The 21,622-nt window shown below is 49.0% G+C and overlaps 1 pseudogene across 1 annotated transcript in view; it reads right to left on the bottom strand.

The window, feature by feature from the left end:
• Positions 1–20,583, bottom strand: part of LOC146782825 (alpha-2,8-sialyltransferase 8F-like) — a 302,891-nt pseudogene extending 282,308 nt beyond the window's left edge. The window contains exon 1 of the transcript XR_014972319.1: positions 20,333–20,583. The product of XR_014972319.1 is annotated as an alpha-2,8-sialyltransferase 8F-like (transcript). The remainder of the gene's footprint in view (positions 1–20,332) is intronic.
• Positions 20,584–21,622: the final 1,039 nt, after the last annotated feature.

Raw genomic sequence — 21,622 nt, 5'->3', positions numbered from 1 at the left:
CCGCCATCGGGCAACAAAGGACCGTGACTTCAAGAGCACGCGCGCTCCGGCAACCGCGAACAGACGCGACCTCATGGACAAGAACCCGATCCCTCGCACGCCGCACCATGCATGCCCCCCTCACACCCGCTCCGTATTGCGGCCACCGGAAGGAAGGGGGGGGGGGGAGGTGCGCCGACAGATCTCGTGTGCACCACCGGCGTGCACCACCGGCGATCCGCGGGGGGCCCAAGCAGACTCCAACTCTGCAGCGTTGGTGGGGAGGTGGGGGGGTCCCGCGGTGGTGTGGCGAGCACAGCAGGCATTATATGCGCCCAACGGCTGAAAAAGCGTTGCATCTTTATATAGCGCAAACTCGACATGAAGGCAGCGGAGCGCTTCACACGAGCACCGCATCTACACTACACATTCAGGCACGGAGGGACCACGCGACCTGCCCCAGAATCACAGGAAGCGACCCCGAGGCTCGAACCCTGGCACACAGCCCCAAAGTCGGCAGGCTAGCCGAGGCGCCACATCCCCTCCCCGATTCACCCATGGGTCTGATCATTACATACAAAGCGCGACTCTGCCGAACCGCCTTGGCGCGCACCAAACGCCCAAAGGTTCGCAACCCTGATCTGCTGCCCCAAAGGCGGCCGAGCCCCGCACGCATTCCCCCGGAGGTGGCAGGAGCGCCGCCGAGGCCCGACTCGTGGTCAGCAGCCCCCCTGACCTCGCCAAGCACGGCAGAAGAAAATACAGATGCAGCTGACTCATTCATGCAAAACAACGAGCTACCGCAAAATACCCTTACTGCAATTATCAGTGCTGCGCCGTCGCCGAGACATTGGCTCAACAGTTACAGCAGTCAACCCCTACATACTTATATAGCGCGAACTCGACCCGACGACAATGGGGCCCCCACCCCGCTCTGCACCTGCGGTGGTCATGGCACAATACGCCAACGCGCTCTGCTACTAAAACCATTCCTCACAGCGATCAGACCCCAACAACCATGCCACAGTGCCTCCGATCCTAGCGCGTCACAATCAGCCACGATCGGTCACCGAGCCGCTACTCCCAACGACCGTACTCGAAACAGGCTCTCCTGCCACACGGTCCGCCCTCAGCCCTGCACAGCCCGCAAAAAAAGGCTCTCGCCGCTATCCACAAACCTGGCAAACTTCAAGAAACTCTGCTGCCCAAAGCAACGACACTCACCGAAAACAGGCACGGCACGAAAGAACCGGTGTGCAGGGCAGCGAGGAGGACACTGGGGCGACACAGGACGTGGCGAACGGCGGGAATACGCGTGTCCGAGCTGGAGCGGCGCGCAGCAAGCAGAGGAGGAACTGGGCGAGAGGGACGCCTAAGTAGGGGGGCTAGCCTCGCCCCCCACCCCCAACGGCCCGCCTCCACCTACACACTATTGGGAGCTCTCCTCCCTGGGCGTAGCCTCACGCGCGAGGCAGAAGAGGGGGAAGGCTGCGACAGGCGGACACTAGAGAGCTGCCCTGCTGATGTCCCACTGCGTGGGACGCGGGCAGCGGCATTCTCTCTGTTCCCAACTTCATTGTTTTCTCTCTTGTTCCAACTTTCAGTGATTTCTTCCAGAGTCCCTGCTCCCACATGCAAGGAGCACTTTTCACTCCTGCATTTTGGGCACCTCATTGAGGTGTCTCCCGCTCATTCAGACGGGAACCCCCTCACTGTTGCCTTTTCAGATTTCCCCACCTCTGGGGTCCTATGTGGCCCTACACGGAACATTTCCTACTCTTGAGGTTCTTTGACTGTCGCCCTCTGATGCAGTTTGTTGGTACTTCTCTTGCCCATTTCCTAGTCTCCCTCACTGTCGGGCCTATGCTCATTCCTGCAGAAAGCCCTTCTGGTTTCTGTGTGCCTCAGCCCTTCTCCTCTCTCTCGCCCCTGCCTCTGTTCTTTCATGCTGGGTGCACTTGCTTCTGCATTTTTATTTCTCGCTCATGAATTGAACATGTTGCTGCAGCACGGGTTTCTCTCTTCTGCAGTTCATTCTTTTTATTTTTTTGCAGTTTTTATATGGCGCGAACTCGACCCGAAGGTACTGGAATGCTTTACGTGAGAACCCGTTACATTACACAAGGACGCATTCATTTGGTGGGGGGGGGTGGGGCACGGCACGGAGAGATACAGTGATTTGTTCAGAACCACACGCTCTCGAGCTGACGCCGAGACTCGGCATCTCTGGCCATTACGCCACACCATCGCCATCCAAATTCTCATCTTCCCTTTTAAAATCGCCTGAAAGGGCCACTGCTCTTTCCTGCAAAGTGCTCTTCTCCCTCTCTCTGCATTTCCCTACTCCTCTTTCCTGCAGTGACTGGTACCACGGTCTTCATAAGCGGCAGTAGTTAGGACCCAGAAGAAAGCGTTCTGCCCTCTGTCGGCTTCTCCCTTGGCATCATATTATCCAGGCAGATTCGCTCTGAAGCATATACATTGGTTTCGCTCGGCCAATCCGAATACTTCATGCAAAAAAAAAAAAAAAGACTCAGAATTATAAAATGCGATAGCTGAGCCCTTCTCCTCTCCCTTGTGTGCAATGCACTGGCCTAGATGCAGCGCGAGAGAGCTGTGGTGCCCGTACCCCGGGTATGTTGTTGCAGTTAGCGCTCTAGCGTTAGACGCTAGAGCGCAAGGGGATTCTACGCAATGCGTACGCCACGAACGTGGCGTACGCCGATGTATAAAAATAAAGGGGCGCGGCCTGAGAGTCAGTCCGCGCTGAGACCGAGATCAAGAGTGTGGCGTCCGTCATTTGCGGCTGCGAGCGTGCGCAGCGAGGGCCCGCAACATTGCTAGCAGCGCTACCACATATGTCACTCGGGTTTTAGACAAGGCCAGCGGCTTGAAAGTCGGATTCATGTAGGGCTAGCTACAGTACGTCGCAGTAACTTAGTAGAGATGTAACCAGAACAACTGCTTTGGTCTGTTCGACATCTCCAGTGTGTAATTGCGTTAGTAACCCCAAATCTCTTTTGGAGAAGAGTTGGGAGTCACAGAATATAGCAGGTGGCACGTTTCTAAGGTGTGTGAGAATGCGTTGCGCGTGTGAAAAACAAAGTCCATCACTGGAATTATGACTCCAAGGGCCCATTAAAAGGAACTAGTTTATGACATTTCAACACGGTCATTAGAGGCAATATTGTGGATGGTTTTAATACAGAAGTCCGAAACCATCGGGCTGAGAGGTAAATTGGACACGGTTCATCGAAGGGTATAAATAGGGCTTGAGGGTTATAAATGACGGAGTGAGGTAAAATGCCCAGTTCTGTAGTTAGCCATGAATAACTGCAGTCTGTTGACTATAAAACACAGCGTGTCACTGCTGATTTACCAACAATCTTAAAAAGTAGCAGCAAACATACAGCAGCAAGCAAATGTGCCCATCAACACATTTCCATAAGAGTTGCAAAATGTAATATAGGTCCCATCTTTCTTTTGCCCAAGGCAGCTTTTTTCAATGTTCATTGTGAGCGGGACTTTCCGAAATTCTGTTTCTTAGTTGGCCCTCTGTCTTGCCCACTGGTACAAACAGTGCAATATTCCTCCTTCCATCTGCATTTTTCCCACAGAACCCTAATCCAACCAAGCACGAAAATAAATTGACAAGAGGCCATGCCTTAGTTTCATGGAGCAGAATTATACACTATTTGGCTGATGGAGATGTGTGGCCCCGACAACTTACCCTGCTTCCAGCCGCTCAGCTGGAGATAGCAGTCGAGGGGGAAGACTGGCTTTTCCCGTTTTCAAGGGTTCGTGTAAGTAATTAGATGTCCTTGGAATTCGATGAGTTGCAGCTTTCCCTCCAAAACCTGCACATTACACTACAAGCTGAATAACGCATAAATACGTCGAGGTCTACGTAGTATTTATTAACTTCTAGGAGGGAGCAAGCACAGTTAGAACTGTTCGGGTTGTCACACCGACGTAGAACTAACTGGCCAGTACGGCGGTGACGTGGAAGTGTGGGAATGCTAATTGAAATGTTTCGACAAGATGTAGAAAGAAAACAAGACAACCCCGGCGGAGTGTGGCGCGCGCGATTGGGGGCGGGGGAGCGCATTCCAGGCGGGGGAGCGGACCCTTTGAAGTGCTCCCAAAAAGCGGATTGCATGGCTAGCACGCGCACAATCACGCGCATCGTGCCGCCATGCAATCCGTTTGGCATCGCACTTCAAAGGGTGCACTCCCCCGCCCCCAAGCGTGCGCGCGTCACGTTCGCCGGGCTTGTCTTGTTGATAAGCAAGGAGAGATTAGTGATTTGCCCACATTCACAGGGTGTTGAGCCGACGCCGAGACTCGAACCTGGTTCCCAAGTACCAAAGTCGGCAGTCCTTTGCATATTGGATTAGGTGTCTCCTCCGGGCACTTTAATGTTGGGTGTTTCCGCCTCACAGCGGCGCTATGTAAGGCTGCCCGGGGGGGCGTTGCGCAGCGGCCCCCCCCCCTAAGAGGGCGGCCGCCTTAGTGCCACAGGAAGGCACAGGGGTGGGAGGTCTAGTCCTCCCTGGGGCACCAGGGGAGACCCCAGCAAATGGCTGCTTCCGGCGGGGGCGGGGAGGAGACAGGGGTATGTATACTGTCTCCGCCCCCTCCTCGCCCTCTTGTCCTCTCGTTCGCCTTGGACGCCGGTCGCTCTTCTGGGTCTTGCGGCGGGTGTCTCGTGATCTCGTCTCTTCCGGTGAGTGTTGGTGGTAGAGTCTTTGTTGAGCGGCGGATGCTGCGTTTCCTTCCGCGGCAATTCCAGGCCTCACATAAATGTCAAGACAACTCGTGTGATTCATTGTCTTCCTAGAGAGCGAGCAGGATTTGTATAGTTGCGGTTTTTGACTTCGGTGAAGTTCGTGCAGGGTCAGTGTGCCCGCTGCAAAGAACGGGTGCCGGGTGGATTGCCGAGTGCGTATGATGTTAATAGGTCAGCCGGTTACGGTTTCGAGAGAGGCATCCTTTTTTTTTGTTACTAGCAATTTGTAACTTAGAGTCCTAATATTCAACAGTGTGCTATGGGCGGTCATCCTAGAACTGCGTGCACACAGCAAAGCATACATTATTGGAACATTGATTGATGTTGCAAAGGGGTTTGATTTGGCTAGAAATTGACTGTGATTCTTTACACCAATCAACCGTGGGATATACAGCCTACCAGTGGGGATGACATGAGACTCCTACACTTGGAGTCTCTGGGCTTTGGTGGCATTTCCGATACACTGATTACACGCATTTGATTGATTGGCTCTGCGTGGTTTGTGTGCGATGCGGAGTGTTCGGACGCCCTGCTCTGGTAGGAGTGGCACTGTATATTAATTCACTGTTGAAGGGGTCTGGTGAGAGAATCCGTTGTGGAGGTGAGGGGTGGGACCTTCGCCTGGCTTGAGTTAATTACTGTCGGGACCCTGGTCCAGACTTCCTGGTGTTGCGGCACCCAGGACTTGTAAGGCCAACTGTATGTTTATGGTCGGAGGGAGAGGAAGGACACGATGGCCGGAACTGCCTACCTTGGAGCGGGGAATAATGTTCATGTCTCGTTGTCGGCTCGTCACCTGTGATTCTGGGCATATCACGGCCTCTGCCTCTGTGACGGGGGGGCAGTGTGTTTGCAGCGTGGGTTGTGCCGTATTAGGAAACGCGGAGTTGGGGGCCGTGCCGCCCCTGTGGCTACGGTTGTCGGACCATTGTCCCGTCCGGGGGATCTGGGTTGTTCACCGCCAAAGTTACAGCCGTGTGGGAGGAGGCCGGGGCGGGGTGCTAGCCCGCATGCTGGTCGAGGGAGGTGCTTGGGCACAGGGGTTGCCCGTTCGGGCCTGGGGCGAGCTGCGCACCTGGCCCGGAAGGAGCATCGCGGTCGGGTCGGATAGGTCGCGCCGTCCGGTTCGTTTTCGGATTATGTGACACGGGAAAGTCAGCTTCATCCCCTTCCCGTAAAGTCTGTTTTAACAGCAGTTCCTTTGGCAGCGTAGCCTGTTCCACATTATCCAGACACAACGTGTTGGGTAAATTGACTACTGCCACTAGTGGCAGTAGTCGCAGTAGGCTTATAGTAATATGTAGCCTTGCCTACAGTTGTTGCTTAATTTTAGGAACGATCAACGCTGCACACGAGCAATCGCTATGGGTGCGTTTGCCTACCGGGTTTAGATTGTTAATGAGTGAGTTAGACCGGTATATGGTTCATATTTCGTGTTGAAGTTGATGAGTTGTAGGACTCATTCCTCATTCAGTGTTATGTTCGCCGACGCTGCTAGTCAAGCGACGCTCTTTCAGAGTCCCTCGGACCCTCGTTGAATGTTGGAAAACCCGTGCTGCTTTCATCTCGGTCGGTGAGCACAGTTGGTTAGATCGGGGTGCTAATAACGCCAAGGTCGTGGTTTGACCCCCGTACTGGCCAGAATTTTGTATTCTTCCTCATGTATTTATTGTTACATTACTTGTGTCGCGGTTTCAAGTACGTAGATAAGGACTACACCGGTTTTGTGACTTTGCTTATTTCGGGCCGGTTGGGTCTTTACGTTACTGGGGATGCCGGTGGAAATCGTGATTAAGGAGCTGGCGAAGTGGGCAACTGTCGATACACTGAGGTGGAACGCACAATTGCTTGGAAATTCTTAAATGCGATAACAATGCGGAATCGCCAGATCGAGCAAGGGCATGTGTAAAGACCCAGAAACCTACACGCATTTCTAAACCACAAAACCATTAGTGGGATTTGTTCCGCAGCGTTAAGATTACCGGTTACGGACCTGTCACGTGGTCTTAAATACAAAACGAAAAAACTAAGATTGAGCATAGCAATCGGTTGGCAGATTCAAGGGTCGACTGCAGTCCCCGGATTCTTGTTAACGCCACGACTACCGGAGTGGCTGGGCACTGCACGGCGGTGAGGGTGTGGAGCGTCTGGCTTGCGCGTGGCAATTCACCAATTCACTGTGACTGAATGTCATGTAAATCCAGGTTCACGGGCTGCGCCCCTATCCTTCGGTCAAATTTCGTGCACATTGCGCCTTGTTGCCGCCCCCCCTGTCCGGTTGTGGAATTGTTCAAACTTAATCTTCCAGTGAGGTTGCAATGCGCCGAGCGGTCCGCGTTGCTGCGATCTGCGGGGCGGCGCTTCACTCGGTTTCATGGTTGCCATGCCTCCCAGGGTGGGCACTGGGCACTGCACGGCATTCGAGGGGATGGGGCGCCTGGCTTGCGTGTGTCGTGGCATGTCTGATGCCTGGCTTGCGCGTGTCGTGGCATGTCTGATTATGTATTGCGATACTGTCTAATGCATAGCGCCTGTATACTCCGGGTTCGAGTCGCGCTATATACGCCACGTGGCCCCGCTCCCTGCTCTGTTGAGCGATCTCACGCTACTTCGGCAGTAAGGAGGCGCCGTGCGCCCCGCGTCCGGGGGGCGGCGCCCACCGCGGTTCCTCTTGGTCGCCAGGCCTCCCGGGGTGTGAGGTGCTAGGCTCGGCGGTGGGGTGGTTTGGAGCGCCGAGTCCGCGCAGCGCGCCGAGGCTCAGGCCGCTGACTTGGGTACAGGAACCAGGGATCGAGCGTCGAGGTCGCGTTCACACCCGTGGTTCTGGGCAAATCACTTAATTCCCCGGGTCTGAATATGTAGGTTAGTACGGTCTCATGTGCAGCGCTCCAATCCTTGGGTCGAGTCTGCGCCATGTATCGGAGGTAGGATGGTACCAATTGTTGTGCAGTGCGCAGGAAACAGGCCCACCCATTTGGGCCAGGCGCGACGGGCAGTGGGGTCAGCGCCGCGGCGCCTGGCCAGTTTTCCCCTCTTGTGCAGGGTGATAGGGAAGAGGGGCGCAGCTGCCAGTTACAATGATACCAAAGAAATTAATGAGAGTACATATTAGTCACCAAGAGCTTGCCGGCGAGTGGCCATGTGGGGACACATGCATCTGCTGCTTAACACTTGGTTCACAAAGGGGATGCAGCTGAGGGACGGCGGGGCCAAGATGTCCTAACGTGCACCTAGCTTGGGCGGGTGCCTCCTGGAAGGTGGCACTCAGAGGCCTCCTTGTTTCCTATGTTTTCTGTCTCTCCAGCAGGTCACGATCGTAGGTTGACTTGGACCTCCGTTGAGCAGACTGTCCCTCCTGAACACTGCTACTCTCCCGCGTTCTGTCCCAGTACGTAGATATAGATCTCTCTCACCATCGCAACATGCTTTCTCCCCCTTTATTTATGGTCACGGATAAGTGTCTCTCACATCGTTGTGTGCCCTGTCACATTAGGGCGGTCAGCCAGGTGTGTCGACGGCAGCCCGCGTTGGGTGCGCATCGGGGCAATTAGAAGGTCGCTGTATATCTTGTGCATTTCCTTCATCATCGCTGCTTGGTAAGGGCTCCCCCGGGTGTGGTATAGAATTGACTGTTTACTAGGTGGGGGGACAGCCCAGTTGTCTTATTCGTGGGCAGGATGACATGATGTAGAATAGCTCTCGGTGGGCCTGGCAACGGAGCGATGATGGGATATTAATTCACGATATGCAATCATAGCACTGATCAGCGGATAGATGGGCTTTGGGAGGTAGTGCTCCTCGCGTAGTAAATGTAGGGATGCGATGATATGTGCGCAGGTGTCATGTAACTGGAGCTCATGTTTATCGTTTCAACACCTTTGCGCCCACATACACAGACATTTTAGGCAGTTTGCCAGTTGCTTTACTTATGCGCATGTTTGGCAGTGTCAGGAACATCCAGAATGCTTTGTTGGTGGCTAGCCTGCTGTCATGCTTCCCAGAGGGGTTCGGGCCCAGGCATGGCCAAGCACGGGTTAGAGGTCAGTGGTCTGCCCTGGGAGTTGTGTTTTCAGGCAGGTGACGCTGCAGAACCTAGAGGGTCATGGGCCTGACTTCTGGTTACAAGGGCAGAGCGGGGCAAGCTCATTTAGTAGCCCGTCCTTGAGTTCGACACAACAGGTATCAGTGATGTGAGTAAGGGTGATCAGGCAGGCATCCACAGAGCGGGACACCTGTCAGGGGTCTTAAGGCTGTTGCCTTCCAGTGGGCCCACTGCGCGTTTGAGCCAGTTTTGATACGATTCTGTTGGTCAGCTGGTTAGCCATCAGATGGGTGGGTTGTAGGGAGTGCTTATTTTGTAGTGAAGATAGGGACGCATGTCATGTGCTCAGTATCACATGTATCGGGGAGCTCTTGTTTCACGTTTCTACTCCGGCGTCACAGCAGATACATTTCTACATTGAGAGGTTTTCTCAATGCGCGGAAATTCGCCATGAATAGTGATCAGGCAGGATTTCAGTGTGCGGAACACCTAGTAACGACACGGTGTGCTGGTGGCCGTTCTGCTTGCCAGGGGAACGCCTGAGTGAGCTGGGCAGCCCTGCAGATTAGTTAATTGTTAAATGATCCTTGAACTCTACGATGGGCTCCCCCTTCCCCGTAGGGGGCTTTATGTTAACCTTCACTTCGGGTGACCGGTATGTCACGAGTGAGGCAGTGCCAGGTTAACAGAGGATGACTCGCACCAGAATCAACTTGAGTGGTCCCTACACAGTTGGTTAGAAGGGATGCTGTCAAGAGCAGAAGTCAATCCATTTAGCATTAACATACCTTTTAAGCGGCATGTTTAAGGCTGTAAATGTGGTGCTAAAGGAATGGCATGCCAAGGGAGATATCCTCCTTATCACTGGATCCAGATGGGGTCACTGTTATGGGTAAGGTTAGACTGCTGGGTTGCATTGGATACGTTGACAAGTTGCTCCTGCCCAGGCAAGATGGCGATAAGTGGTAATTTTGGGGGCGTAAACCAGGGTTCTTCTAGAAACTGAGTAGAGCTTGCATTCCCGCTATGGCAGACCATGGTTGTTAACATTGTACCCTGGTATACCGTCAGTGACATACGTATGGCTGGGGCTACATACGATCAGGCACCCTCTGTCCGCCGGGGGGGAGGGTGCCAGTACCAAGACAGTGCGGGTTGCCTGGTTAGGGCTGACAGGTAAGGGAGTGAGCAATAACACGGACAATATATGAGCTCTCTTGCAGTCATAGAAGGTAAAGTTGGTATTTTGATGGCATGGTGACAGTTGCTTCATCACGCGCATTTCCCTTGGTAGATGTCTGTGAACTTTCTGAATGCAAGGGGTGGTTAGCACGTTGTCATGCCGTTCAGAGGTGTTTTAGCTCAGGCCGGGTCATACATGGGTTAGATGTCGGTGGTCTGCCCTGGGATTCATGTTAACAGGCATTGTTTGCTCTAGGGCGGAAGCGGGCGCTTCTAGAACAGGGCAAGATTGATTAGGCCAGGCAGCATGACAAAGGTCTTTTCGGCACTGGCAGAATGGTGCAGGCTGCGAAGTAGTGCCATTGCAGAACATAGATTTGTAAACATTCTGCCAGGACATGATGAGCAGCAGGAAGGTATTGAACCATGGTGAGCAATTGTTGTGGGTTTCGTGCTCAACAGGAGCAAGGGAATTGCATTCTGTTCCATCAAGCTACGGGTACTGTCTATAGCACCAGAAACTGTAAAGCTGCTATGTTCGCCCGGGACTGGACTGCCAAGGTCATCTAACTTTGCAGTCAGACACGGAGTAGGCAAAGACATACTTACGATGGTGCAACGGGCACTCAGCAGTAGAGTTAGTTGAGTGTCATCTCACCCCGATATAACGTCAGTGATAAAACGTAGGTGGTGGCTACACACGACCAGGCACCCTAGTGCTGCTGGGGTGGGAGTGTGCCAGTGCCAAGAGGGTGCGGGTTGCCTGGTTAGGGCTGCTGGTTTGGAGGGAACACTAATACGGATTGCCACAATAGCACATTTTGCATTCATAGAAGGCTGAATTGACACTTTTTGGCGTGGTGCCAGTTGCTTTAGTTAGGCGCATGTTTCTTGGCAGCGTCAGGAACATCCAGAAGGCAATGCTGGTGGTTAGCCTGTTGTCATGCTGTTCAGAGGGGTTTTAGCTCAGGCTCAGCCAAGCATAGGTTACAGGCCGGTAGTCTGCCCTGGGTTTCGTGTTAACAGGCAGTTGAAGCAGCAGAACTTAGCGGGGCCTGAGGTTTGACCTATGGATACAAGGGCGGGGTCTGGTTGCTCACTTAGTGGCCCGTCCTTGAGTTCGACGCAACAGGTACCAATGATGTGAGTACCGGTACCGGGTAACTTCTCCCGCACTCCAGCACGGGCTGGCAGCTATGCAGGTTGTGGAAGTGGCCTTCCAACGGGGGGCGATATGGTCCATATGATTAAGGGAAACCCCGGGGTATCACTTTTGGGCTACAAATTAGCAGAACAATTGGCTTCCCCAGTATTCAAACAGAGAAGAAATTTAAACGTTGGCTCTCCTCTGTGGTCACTCTGTCCTGTCTCTCCCTGGTATACTGGCAGAATTTTGGGAGGGCTAAGCTTCACATTTGGTGGTGACTGATGGAATGCGATGGACATATTCCAACTGAGTGAAAGAGGAAGTAAGGCGGGCTCGTCAACTCTTACCTCCTCCCACATTGGCACTGCCAGGCAGGAGTGGCTTGTCTAAGGGATTGTTCTTCAGCCATGCGAAGGCAACATTGGACCAACGCCTAGTCTAGGTTAAGGTCATTTCAGTCAAAAATCCCGGGGGAGTTTAGAAAGGATGGGGGAACCTGTCCTGACGGTGCATGCTGGCCGCCGGTCCGGTTGGGCATAGACTTGTGTTGACTGGACCTTGGAGAAGCCCGGTATTAGCATGCTGTAGGTAAAAAGGCCTACCGGGAGCCATGCGCAGTTGCGCAGAGCAAAGAGGTCTTGGCTTCATCATGCATGGTCTTTTTCACGCCAAGTCCACAGGGTGCCTGGAGGGAGATGAGGTGCACCTCCCTAGTTTAAGTATGGACCTTTTCCTACTGGACCTAGGGGAAGCTTTGGCTGCAGCAGGTTGTAAGTAAATAGGTCTACCTTGGTGGGGGGCCCTGGTAGGGACGGTGGCCACTCCCAAGGCTGTGGAGGAGTTACAGGGCGATCCAGGGTCTGCACATACCAAGGGGTACATCATGCAGCAGCACCGCGGGGTGCTAAGCCAGGATACCCAGGTATGTTTTAGCGTTGTCCCCTGGAAGAACGATGGCGCCCCGTTAGCCGACAGGCGGTTGTGGGTCTGAGCAACCGGGGGCTGCCATGTATGCTCCGCCCACCCCTCACGGGGGGGGCGTGTGAAGCAAGTGGACTGGGGGTCCACGGATGGGAGGGGTGGCCCCTCCCAATATTTGGTATACACCATTTGGCGTTGCCATGGTGACTCTAGGCTTATCAGACGGGCAGGTGGCATAGGGGCTGGCCTACCCTGGGATCGCCCGTAAGATAACCCACCATGTTTGCATATTGGTTATGCTAATAAACCTGCAGCAATATTTCTCCACTTACAATACAGTGTTGTGTGGTTTATTTATGTACTTATGTGTTTTGTGACAACTGTTGCCGATATTGGCACTATAAAGCCCAGAGCACAATTCTGCACTTAATAAGAAAAAAACTAGAACTTCTTTCCGTAGTTTAAGCAATTTGCAATGCAATAGGTCTCGCATTTACGCACGTTTGAGCTATTGACATTGCAAATGACAATGCATTTATCTGTTTTTAAAACTTAAATAAAAGGCAGTCATTTGCAATGTCAATAGCTCAAACTCGCGTAAATGCGAGACCTATTGCATTGCAAATGCTTGTTTAATAAGGTTCTTGGACAGCCTTTATGTGATGATGTGAAAAGGGAAAAAAACATATATCGTTTGTTCTTGTTCTAATTTTGCAAATATGAAGTAAAATATTTCTCTAGTGGATTAATTTGTTTTTTCTCTATCTTGGTTTCAAGTGCACTCTGGGGCATATTAGCAGGGCATCTTACCTGGGCTTCTATTGTAATTCTATAACGCATATTATCAAGCCCATTATCGCCGTTTTAGTGGCAGTTTTCTGTCGCTAAAACAGCGATAATTTTATCGCCGGTCTTGCTAATATGCCCCTCTGTTCTTTAATAATTTGGGGGCATATTATCAAGACAGGTGATACAATTATCGCCGCTTTAGCGGTAGAAAACTGCAGCTTAAACGGCAATAATGGCCTTGATAATATGCTCTATCGAATTCCAATTGAAGCCCATGTTAGACGTCGCTCACATCTAACATGGGCTTCAATTGGAATTCCCTAGAGCATATTATCAAGCCCATTATCGCCGTTTTAGAGGCAGTTTTATGCCGCTAAAGCGGCGATAATTTTATCGCCTGTCTTGATAATATTCCCCTTAATTATTTAAGTGCCCAATTCTCATTATTTACTAAAACCACTAAGAAATTGTTTGTCCCAACGGAACCATTGTTACTTATTTTAGAGACCACAGCTCTATTTCATGGTATTTCTAAGCAGTGTTATTTATTACCGTTTTGTCTGCAGACATAAAAGGACCATGAACAGCTACTTAATGTTTTTATGGACCCAGTTTTATGAGCTCCATTGGCGCTGGCTCAGTAAGGCTGTTGTCACACCCAGGGGCCATGTTATACAAAGTGCCACGGGAATGCAACGGGCACGTGTTCGGTTGTGCGTACTCCCGGAGCCCTCTGGTATTACAGAAGGACAGTATACCACATAGATGGTGGAACACAGGAAGTGCACCCAAGGGTGCTCCTTGGGAGGAGGTTGTTGCAGTCCCAGGGATGCCCCATAAGTCCCCGTGCAAGCTGTCCATTAACTCACTGCACCCACCTGCCGGATGATATGCAAGAATGCCAGATGTATCAGCCTGTAGGCGAGATTGCACAAATAAAGATTTAAATGACACTAATTTATTTTTCCTTTTTTTCTTTTATAGCACTACTCATCCCAATGTAGTGCCCTCAGACTGCTGTACATCACGGAGAGCGAGGCAAAAAAACATACTAGTAACGTTATACCTACGACAAGCCAGGACTATTGGCTTTGTCAATGGTTGTTAGCTGCATAAGATATATAAGCAACAACTATGGCTTGTTGTATATAGTATTGAAAATGCATCAGTTCCGAAATGATGAGACTGTGAAAGAACTATAGTGAGTCTCTTTGAAGTTACTTCAAAGGCAATGAAAGATGGTACTGCAGGAGAGTTAAGATTTTTTTTTTCACCCGAAAGGTAAAAATGGAGAGCCCGACAGAGCTCCGTCCCAGCACCTGCTTTTTAGAACTGCCAGTGCTGAGCACCGGCAGGACCCAGCCCATTTAAAAGTCCTGGCAGCAGGTGTCTTAACCCAGTAAAATATTTTAAAATGCAGCCTCTTTGTGACCAATTTGGGGGCATATTATCAAGCACTGCGTTAAAATTATCGCCGCTTTAGCACAGAAAACTGCCGCTAAAGCAGCGATAATGGGCTTGATAATATGCCCTGGAGAATTCCCATAGAAGCCCATGTTGACACCAGAAAATGGGCTTCTATGGGAATTCTCTGCGGCATATTATCAAGCCCATTATCGCCGCTTTAGCGGCAGTTTTCTGCCGCTAAAGCGGCGATAACTTTAACGCCGTTTGTTGATAATATGCCCCTAAGTGATCTAGAACATATTTCCCCCACATTTTGCCCTTGTTGCCAATTTCTTTGCAGCAGATGTTTAAAGAAATACATCAATAAATTGAGTGTCAGAATCCGCTTTTGGTTACTACACCCCTCCCAACTCCACCCCCTTTGCTCTGACCATGACCCCCAATTAATGGGTTCCCTGAGTAAATTGCTTCCAATTCCAGCAAAATCATCGGCTGAAGAAAATACCAGAGCCCTTGATCAGGAAGTCATCATTTGAACACGAAGCCTTTCATTTCGGGGATGTGTTGGGTTTCTTTAAGAAGGGGGGTAGGAGGAGGAGTCAGGTGAGGACACAGAAACCCTGCAGGAGACAGGCCTCCCAGGTCCACACATGGTCCGTGACTGGCTACCCTCCCCTCCCAGCTTTCCACACCACCTTGAAGGATTGACATAAGCAAATTATCTTTGGAAGGCGGGGGGTCAGGGATCCCCCGGCCGTATTTATTATACAAAACAATAAAAGGATGAATATCAAGATTACATCAATTATGTAAGAATAAGCAAAATTCATGACATTAGATTTACAGTATTGTAGACAAATATCAAAGGCTAACCTTAACAAACGTCTAATTAAGCGTGTTTCCTATCCGAATCTAACATCCTGCCTGAATTTTGCATTCTAACATTTCTGGCCGGACGGCAAGGTCGCTAACTGGTGTCAAGTCCTACTAACCACGCCCTTACCCACAGGTGCGCATGCGCGACAGGGGACCGCCTACCCCGTCGGCATCGTGAACTCCATTTAACCAACAAGGAGGGCCCTTACACTCTGCGTCATATGCTGACGTCATGGTGTATGTGCGGGGTGGCTACCAGCCTAAGGAAAGCGTGACTCCCTCCCCCGCATTTTTAGCAGCTAGCGGATATTCCTGCCCCTAAAGTTCTAGGAGGGACCAGTGGCCCCTGCCCCTGGGCCGCCCCCTCCGTGGATGGTGACGCCCCCCTTAGGACCTTAAATTGCTGCTCACCGATCATGACCTTACCGCCTGACCAACCCTAATAAATACGACGATGAACCTAGGGAAAAAGAACTCGCTAAAGGACAACTACACTAAACTAAAACCAAACCATATAAATACACAGCATGCCGTACTAATGGGAAAAAAGGCCTAAGTACACACAATATTACCTTTTTAATGACAACATAATCACAGCTATATAACGGGAAAAAGGCCTAGGTACCCACAATATTGCCCCTTTAATAACATAATCACAGCTGTATAACGGGAAAAAGGCCTAAGTACAGACAACATTCCTACCTAACCACAACCAATCCTACCTTTCAACGGGAAAAAGGCCTATGTCAAACTTAAATAGCACCCCTGACTAGCATTGTTCAGTAGCTTGTTTTAGGGCTGGTGGGTGGGGAAAAAATTAGCACGCCCCAAGCGCGGGGCACACGGAAGACGCGGGGAGCGAGCCAGGGGCAAGAGGGCGCCCAGCTCGCTCCCCGCGCCTTATATCGGGAGTTGCACGTCGGCCCAGAAGGCCCGCCCCCCGGCCGTCCCGCCCCCCTGCCCCGGAAGCTGAAAACCTGCTTCCGGGTCACGGAGGAGGCATCAACCTATCGGGGCTGGGGGCGCGCCGCGCGCGTCATCGCCCCGCGACACACCCCCAACACCGAAAGGCCGGGGGAGGGGGGGCGCCGCACTGCCATGTGGGCGTGAGGGCCGAGTGGCCCCCACTTTACATTCAGGCCACCGCACACCACACCCTGCCCAGGGACAGGACAGGAAGTGAGGGGAGGAGCATTCGATGCCTGAAGTGAAGGAACAGGTGGTAAATACAGAACAAGTTGGAAAGACTCGTTTAGCATCGTACCTATGTCCTCGTCTTCTGTACATCCTGCACCACCCAAAAAGACAACTGTGGTGATGTCATGTTATTAAGTTACACGTGGAATTCTGTTAGGTCATACAGAGTGTTGAAAGATTCCGTATCCAATGTTCTGTGCTGTCAGTTGTGATCTCTGTCCTGGTAGCATAAGGGACGACTCTCTGTATCCAAGAATAAATCTTCTTCTAATCAACAAAAGACTACACATCATTTCATTGGCGACAGAGGATGGGATTACGGACTACAAGCCATCGTTGTACTACAAGGTGCCAATTTTGATCTCCTGGTGTTCAGGTACTGCGTATCCTGATTTACTGAACTCGATTTTCTACAGTGAGTAAGTTTTTGTTTTCTTCTTCATCCTGTCTCCACGGCACGTTTTACATTTTGGGACAACTTGGCTTTGAAACAGCACGTTTTACATTTTGGGGCACCTTGGCTTTGAAACGGAGTGAAAAAGCCCGAGCTAAAACAGAGAGTCGTCCCCCTTTGAACTTTATTCAGAGTCGGCACTCTATCTAAAGCGCGCAATACATGGGACACAGTTTGATGGATATTTTGTAAATAATATTATACGAGCATAATATTATTAATTAAGTGTCGCGCTTTACGTTGCTCGAGCTCGAGCATCATTTGAAAGCTTCCGCGCGACTCACCAGCCTTCCAGTCACAGGCATTCTTCCGAACGTCATTCTTCTTCTTCCGAACTCCTCATTCTCGGAGTTCTTCCGTAGGAACGTCTTGACGTAGCAGTGGGGTGGAACACAACGTTGATTGTCATCAACAAGGAAGCTTCTCACTAGATCTGGAGAACTGAGGATGTGTGTTGACTTGAGGAGTCTCAACGAAGCAATTTGGGTTGATGGTTTTCCTCTTCCGCGTATTGAAGATCTTATCGCTAAAGTAGGAAATTCTTCGTGGTTCACAAAGCTGCTTACCATCAGGTTGAATTGCATCCTCAGTCCCGACATCTGACAGCGTTTGTTACTCCTGATGGGGAATTTCAATTTTGTCATCTTCCTTTTGGTCTTGCCTCAGCTGCAGCAATATTTCAGAGATTAATGACAGAAATGTTTAGTGATGACCCCAACGTAGTGGTTTTTCAAGATGACATCCTTATTTTTTCGCAAAATGAGATTGAACATGATGTTGTGATTGATAGAGTGTTTAATGTTTTGTCAAGTAGAGGCGTCACTTTGCAAAAGAGTAAATGCGTTTTCAAAGTAAGGGAAATTGAGTATTTAGGACATGTCATTTCAGAGCAAGGAATTAGACCCAGACCAGGCCTTATTAAAAGTATAGTTGAGGCTCCATCTCCTCAAAACAAGGAACAACTAATGTCATTTTTAGGTCTCTGTGAATTTTATTCAAAGTTTATGAAAGATTTCGCGAAGACTACTGAGTGTTTTAGGGCACTACTTAAGAAAGGTGCAAATTATGAATGGTCTGAAGAATGTCAAAGGGGTTTTGAAGCCATCAAAAATCATATTGTTAAAGCACCTGCCTTGCAAGCATTTAAAGAGGGAAATCAGACTGTTATCACCGTTGATGCTTCTGATTATGGTTTAGTAGCAGTTCTCTCACAGTATGCTGGTGGGAAGGAATATACAGTTGGTTTTGCTTCCAGGACTCTTCGTCCGGTTGAACGGAAGTACTCTGTGATTGAAAAAGAGCTTTTGGCCTGTGTGTGGAGTGTGGAAAAATGTAAACAGTATGTTTGGGGTAGATCTTTTATTTTAAAAACTGACCATAGACCCCTTGTGGACATTCTTTCTGGTAAAAATGTCAAACGTACCACTGCACGCATAGCACGGTTGTCAACAAAACTCATTGAATACACTTTTAGTGTAGAATACATTCCTGGAGGGAAAAATTGTAGAGCTGACTGTTTGTCGAGACTTCCTATTTCAGAGCTGGATGATCAAGATTGGGAAAATGAGGTTGAGGAATGTTTTGTAGCTCTTATTGGTCAAGAGAATTTATCATTTGCAGAGGAAGATTGGATTATACAGATTGATAAAGATCCGATTTTAAAAGAGGTTGCATCTTTGATTAAAAAAGGATGGCCGAAAGAGAAGTGTTTGTCACCTGAACTTCAAATGTTTTGGAAAGTCAGTAGTGAACTTTCAGTAGAAGGTGGTAAGATAATTAGGGGTGACAAACTCATTCCTCCTAGTATTTATCGTGATAAAATTGTTTTGGCTGCGCACTCTGGTCATCTTGGGTCAACTATTACTAAAAGGAAGGTCAGGAGTGATTTTTGGTGGCCTAGAATGGATATTCAAATAGATACATTGGTTAGAAATTGTTCACGATGCAACACCAGTGATAAAGTGTTAGTACTCGAGGGTACTGTTGAGTCTCCTGTTGTTCCTCCCAGTAGAGCGTGGCAAAAAATTGGAATGGATTTTCTTGGTCCATTTCATGTTCTTCCTTCTTCTTCAAGGTATTTCTTAGTCATTATTGATCATCTATCTAGATGGGTTGAAGTTGAGCCCATCTCTGCACCAAACTCAAAAAGTGTTATTAATTGTTTGAATAACATTTTTGCTAGAGAAGGCTGTCCAGAAGAAATTCTCACAGATAACGGAGTGCAATTTGTGTCACATGAAATGACCACATTTTTAGATTCATGTGGCATAAAACATACTAGAACTCCTTTATATCATCCACAGAGTAATGGTAAGACAGAAAGATTTAATAGAGTTGTGGTAGAATGTGTACAAGCAGCTTTCAGATCTAGGTATTGTGTGTTTCAAGCTGTTAAAGATCTTGTATGGTCGTATCGTACATCACCTCATGTTGCTACAAACTATTCACCGTTTGAACTTATGCGGGGCAGAAAAGCATCTAGTCAAGTGTATCCTTTCTGGATGGTCAGATCTTATCATCAGGGTTGTGATATGAAATGTTTATGGGAGTCTGCATGGAAGACCTCATGTGAAATGTCATCTAAATTTTGTCAATCTTCAAGTAAAAAAGAGTCTCATAGATTATCAATTGGAGATTGGGTTAGAGTCAAGAATCCAGTTTCTGTAAGAAAAGGGTTTACTAAATTCCATGAGCCACAACAAATTGTAGATGTACGTAAAAATGCTGTAAAATTGTCAAATGGTAATTGGTGGAGCACTTCTCGCATAGCGAAAGATCCTTCCTTTTCTTCTGACATTAGCAAATGCAATCAAAATGTTTCAAGAGGGGATGGTGTTAGGAAAAGCATTAGGATTCGTTCTAGACCTCGTAATTTACAAGATTTTGTATAATTGTCAATAATTGTTTTTTTTTATTGTTTAAAGAAAAAGTTGTTTTATTTAAGGGGGGAAGTGTGGTGATGTCATGTTATTAAGTTACACGTGGAATTCTGTTAGGTCATACAGAGTGTTGAAAGATTCCGTATCCAATGTTCTGTGCTGTCAGTTGCGATCTCTGTCCTGGTAGCATAAGGGACGACTCTTTGTATCCAAGAATAAATCTTCTTCTAATCAACAAAAGACTACACATCATTTCAAAAACAAATGCAATCAGTGGAAGTCTAACTTTCTCGCTCATATTTAAGGATTTGTTGGGTACTTTTCTGGACTTTGAAGCGTCCTGAAGAAGCTAAAAGCACCGGTTGGTTTGCGCCTTTAACTCCGCCTCTTGCCAGCATATTAGAACAAAATCTCCTTGTGTGACATGCTGTTCCTCGATTTAGTTAAGTATTGATTCCCCTGGATAGTTGCGGCTACTCTTTGCCCAGTTAACTCAGGGCTCTGTAGCAGTCAACAGGACACAGTCAAATTAACTGCTAAGAAACTAAATACTTTTAGTGCATTTTATAAAAGTAGCTTTAAAAAAAACTTCTATTTTAAGTTAATCTGCTACACTGTGGGCTCCAAACCAGATATCAACAAAACCATAATTTGACAAAAGACTACTTACCTCTTGCAAATGCCCAGTTTTTGTCTCTGAAGCTGTGTCATCCTGTACACTGTGTAGTACACAGTGGCGATTCCATACACCAACAGTAACCAAGCCAGGTGTTTAACCGTCCGCATCCTTTTGTGTTTATGGCAAAGTGTGCAAATCTACACAAGGCCACGCTTCTGTAGATAGTGTCTCTTCTTGAGTGGGAACTAGCGAAACAGGCGAAGGTGTGATCCACAAACATTTATAGTTATTTGTTACTAAGAAAGATTAGAACCAATAATTTTGCCATTCCACATATAGAAATATTCTGCTGGTAAGACGCCCTGTCTGGCAACTCTTGCTCAACTAGCGCTGTATACTTCTCCTCGCTGGGTTTGGGCGAAGCTTGGGGATGAAAGGGCGCTGCTTCCTGGCAAGAGTGTCTAGAAGACCGTTTGTGGAAGGTAAGTGTTGAATGTAGATTTCTGCGTTCACCGGTTCAGAAACTGCAGGAGATGATCAAGCGGTCGGTCCTCTGTGGACCAAGGCTTGGCTCCCTCTGGGTGCAGGGAGTAAAGGAGATGATCAAGTGGTCAGTCCTTTGTGGAGCAAGGCTTGATTCCTCCTGGGTGCCGGGACTGAAGGATCTGATCTGGTGGTCAATCCTCTGCTTAGCAAGAATTGACTCCTTCTTGGTGCAGGGGGTGCTTCCAGGGGCTGTTATGTTCAGGTTTGCTTGACAGGGGACAGGTCAAGTTGTATTTGCTCTTATATGTAAGACAGGTGTGGCGAGGCTCGTGTGGCACAAATCCATCATTGTTCCCCTGCATGTCATAAAGCTGACGTGTAATTTGCTCTGATAAGTATACACGTACTAAAAGGGGCATAGTCCAAAGTCGATGGAGGACTGGAACAGCTCCTGTGATTAATCTTTGTAACGCTGCTGTGTGTGTGCGTGTGTGTGTGAGACAGAAAGAGGGGATGAAAAAGGAAAAAGACAGACAGAGGAAAAGGGTGTGGGAAGATCTAAAATGTGTTATATTTGGGTTTGTATGTGTTGTGTGTCTTTGAGAGGGTGGGTGGGTGTGTGTGTGGAGTGTTTCAGTAACCTACGCTTAAAAGTTTGAAGTATGAGACAATAGGTTTAGTTATTACTTTATAATGCAGTATGTTCAGTACTTACTATGCAATACTTTAAGTTACTGAGTTACAAAATTATAATTATTTTATAATAGATCTTATTTAAGTAACGTGTTACTTTATATTTGAGTTTCTAATTCCTTTAAGGCAAGAGTTTTCCATCAAGATCCCTTGAGTATATTT

The sequence above is a fragment of the Triturus cristatus genome, chromosome 12 (assembly GCF_964204655.1).
Source record: "Triturus cristatus chromosome 12, aTriCri1.1, whole genome shotgun sequence".
Lineage (NCBI taxonomy): Eukaryota > Metazoa > Chordata > Amphibia > Caudata > Salamandridae > Triturus > Triturus cristatus.
The sequence above is the reverse complement of the archived record's forward strand: the minus strand, read 5'-3'. Positions and strand labels throughout refer to the sequence as shown.